This window comes from Schistosoma mansoni, chromosome 3 (genome assembly GCF_000237925.1).
Source record: "Schistosoma mansoni strain Puerto Rico chromosome 3, complete genome".
NCBI classification, from domain to species: Eukaryota; Metazoa; Platyhelminthes; class Trematoda; order Strigeidida; family Schistosomatidae; genus Schistosoma; species Schistosoma mansoni.
The window spans coordinates 18,121,585-18,126,237 of NC_031497.1; positions in this window are offsets into that span (position 1 = coordinate 18,121,585).

Sequence of the window (4,653 nt, forward strand, 5' to 3'; positions counted from 1 at the left end):
TATATATAAGTTGAAATCATGAGTCAATTGAAGCTATATCACCATGGAAAACCTGGAAGCAGTGGACGGCTGTTTCGTCCTATTATGGGACTCCTCAGTAGTGCACTTCAATTGACTCATGATTTCAACTATATATTAAAAAAATTATTAAAAATCTCCACAAACAACCCGATTGTATCACTTATTAAAGTATTTTACTAATTTATAGTTAACATTTCTAAATATATAATTTATACAGTACAAACGTCAACACTGTCCTACTGTACAGAGCTGAAATGTGGAGAACTACTACATCCATCGTCAATCAGGTACAAGTATTTATAAACAGTTGTCTACGTAAAATACCTAACATTCACTGGCCAGATACCATCAACAACAGCCTTTTGTAGGAGAGGACAAATCAGCTTCCAACTGAAGAGGGAATTAGGAAAAGACGTTGGAAGTGGACAGACATACATCCAATTGACCCCACTCGTGTTCTTGTTCACTACAGTATGACTAGTTGTTATCAAAGCTGAAAGACTAGTATTCGCCACTTGTTCCAACGGGACAAGACTGATATAGCTTGATTGAAGAGAGGAAATTAAAGCTATAGATCAAGGTTTCTTTATCTACCAACCCTTGATAGAAAAACGATCAGAAAACCCCAAAAATTGCAAAGAAGTAAATATGATTTAATTATCTGGTCAATAGATAAATTTTAAAATCGTAAGCTAACGGTGATTAACATCTAGAAATCAGTAATTTAATGTATATTTATGATTCATAATGTCAAAACATTAACTCCTTTAACCAAGAAATATGACCGAATCACTAACTCACAAACTTGTTTCTCCTTAACGAAGCTTTTATGCTTCAGTGTATTGTTCATGAAATATGAAATGGATGGTATGCCATCACAGATAACTGATGAACAATCCATCTGAATAAGACAAACACTACATTAGTTATTACAAATCTATCTCTTAATTAGCAATTATCTCAGTCATAAAAACAGTTAATCATAGTCCAGATATCATCGTGATAACATATCCGATAGTAATGCAGCATGACATGAGGCCGAATTCCCTCAAATTGTAGACATAGCTAACTAACGAGTTTCGAATAACAGAAAACCACCACCTAGTTGTGGCCAAGATGAGACTGAAGCTAAAGAAACACTGGACAACTGGACAAACAGCACTACAAAGGTTCAATACAGCCTTCCTTCGAGATACTGACAAGCTCCACGAATTCAAGAAAACTCTCAACAACAGGTTCCAAGCTCTACAGGATCTACTGAATGAACAAGAAACTACCTTGGAGGACAACTGGAAAGGGATCAAAGAAGAACTAACTTCAACGTATCAGGAGGTTCTTGGTTCTAAGAAGCATCAACATAAGGAATAGATCTCTATGGGAAACCTAGACAAAATTCAAGAAAGGAAGAACAAGAAACTAGCAATTAACAACAGCCGAACACGAGCAGAGAAAGTCAAAGCACAAGCAGACTACTCAGAAGCAAACAAGGAAGTGAAGAAAAGCATTAAGGCAGACAAGCAGAAATACATGTGAGAACTAGCAACAACGGCGGAAAAACCTGCCAGAGAAGGGAATATGAGACAACTATATGATACAACGAAGAAATTGGCAGGGAGATATAGCAAACCAGGGAGACTAGTCAAGGTCAAAGAATGTAAATCAACCACTGAGATTCAAGAACAGCAGATTAGGTGGGTAGAGCACCTTGAGGAACCTTTGATTAGGTCAGCTCAATTGAACTCACTGGATATCGAAGCAGCACACACAAACCTTCCTGTAGATGTCACTCCACCAAAGACCGGAGAAATCATGATGGACATCAGACAAATCAAGTGTGGGAAAGTGGCAGGACTTGACAATATACCAGCTGAAGCACTGAAGTCAGACATTGAAGTAACTTCAAACATGCTTCACCTTCTATTCAAGAAGATTTGGGAGGAAGAACAAGTGCCAACGGACTGGAAAGAAGGATACCTCATCAAGATACCAAAAAAGGAGATATGAGCAAATGTGAGAATTACAGAGGCATCAGTTTGCTATCAATAGCAGGAAATGTTTCCAACAGAGTGTTGCTGGATCGGATGAAAGACGCAGAAGACGCCCAACTTCGAGATTAACAGGCTGGATTCCGTAAGGATCGCTCGTGCACAGACCAAATTGCGACACTATAGATCATCGTTGTACAATCAGTTGAGTGGAACTTGTCATTAATATATTAACTTCATTGACTATGAGAAAGCGTTTGACAGTGTAGACAGAAGGACCTTATGGAAACTTCTTCGACACTATGGAGTTCCTGAAAAGATTGTCAATATTATCCAAAACTCATACGATGGACTACAGTGCAAAGTGGTGCGTGGAGGACAGCTGACAGATGCATTTCCAGTAAGGACCGGAGTCAGACAAGGCTGTCTACTCTCCCCATTCCTCTTCCTTCTAGTGATTGACTGGATTATGAAGAATTCGACATCTGAGGGAAAATACGGAATACAATGGACTTCTCAGAATCAATTAGATGATTCGGACTTCGCAGATGACCTAGCCCTCCTATCTCATACACACGAACAAATGCATATGAAGACAGCAAATGTAGCAGCAGCCTCTGCATCAATAGGCCTCCACATTCACAAAGGAAAAAGCAAGATTCTCAAATGCAACACGGAGAACATCAACCCAATCACGCTTGATGGAGTAACTCTGGAAGAGGTGGAAACATTCACGTACTTGGGAAGCATCGTTGATAAACAAGGAGGATCGGATGGAGATGTAAAGGCGAGGATTGGCAAAGCGAGGACAGCATTTCTACAATTGAACAACATATGGAAGTCAAAACAACTGTCAACTAATTTCAAAGTGAGAATCTTCAATACGAACGTCAAGACAGTCCTACTGTACGGAGCTGAAACATGGAGAACTACTACGACCATCATCAGGAAGGTACAAGTATTTATAAACAGTTGTCTTCGCAAAATACTCAACATCCATTGGCCGGTTACTATCGGCAACAGCGTTTTATGGGAGAGGACAAACCAGCTTCCAGTTGAAGAGGAAATTAGGAAAAGACGTTGGAAGTGGATAGGACGTACATTAAGGAAATCACCAATGTGCATCACGACTCAATCCCTTACTTGGAATCCGGAAGGGAAGCGGAAAAGTGGAAGGCCAAAGAACACACTACGCCGGGAAATAGAAGCAGATATGAAAAGGATGAATGTTAACTGGGAAGAACTGGAAAGGAAGGCTCAGGACAGAGTTGGATGGAGAATATTGGTGAGCGGCCTATGCTCTTCGACAAGGGGTAACAGACGCAAGTAAGTAAGTAAGTAGGTACAGAACTTCTTATCGATTTCCTCTGACACCAAAACGTGTTGTCTGCTTTGGTAAACCACTTAAACTAATGACCATATTGATCAATAAAGGCTGATAAGCATTGAGGACTGAACAACATGGTACTGGTTGTTTCTAAAGGGTCAATTTTTGTATGAACATTTTTGCTTAGTTACTGCATCTCGATCTGTCAACAACCTAATATAAAAAAATAAGGAAAGAATGGTCGACAATAAATGGCTATCAGGTTGATTTTTCTTTCGGTATAAAAACACTTTCTGTCATTAAAATAAACATGCCATAGTAACTAACCGGATACGAAGAGAACAGGCACTCAATATTGAATATTGTACTGACCCGAAATCGATATTACACTGACTAATTAGCAAAGCAAATGTAGTTTCAAACAACTAATTCTTAAAATCAATTTACGGTGTACAGAAGTATAAATTAAAGTAGAAAAATGTTGCTATATTATTTAACGAATATGATTTAATTAGGATGATTAACTGGTTTTAAGATTATCTGAAGCATTGTATGCTTTGTTTCTCTGTATTTCATCATTAATTCGTCATAATCAAGACCTAAATATTAAAAAAATGTATGGATTTATAAACAATTGTCTACGCAAGATACTTGGAATCCCGATCAGTATACATGTGTTGTAACCACTAAGCCAACTAAGTAAGAAGTGATTATTGAGATCAAGAAGCTGTATAAGCAGATTAGAACCAGAAATTTTGGAGAAAATTAATGTGATAAATGTGATATGAGTGACATATGCGATCATTAATGTTCATTATTACCTATGCATAGCATAGCAAGTTAAATACACACAACAGTTCTGTATCCTTTAAGTATATTACCGGTTGTGTGGCAACCAAAAACATTAAAGTATATGGAATTTATTGTATTTTTTACTACTCCAGGTATATTTCATAACAGATACCACGATGGTCAATGTTAAAAATGCAACATATCTAATCAATTTGGAAATACAATGCAAAACAATAATAACATGTGAAATGATTCAATGTGAATTACTCCCACTGTACAATTTGCCTGAAACCTTTTTTAACTCAACAAATAGCTAGATTATGATATTGACTCAGATAAAATAGCAGATATATATATATATATATGAACAATTCCAGATAAAATCTATTACTTATTATTTGTCTTATCGTAAATCGCCGAACGAATCATGAATCACGAGAGTAATGTCTCTTAGTGAACAATAATAAAATAGTCGATACCCATTATGTATATAGTTAATAGTTTCTTAATACAGCCAAAGACTTTATA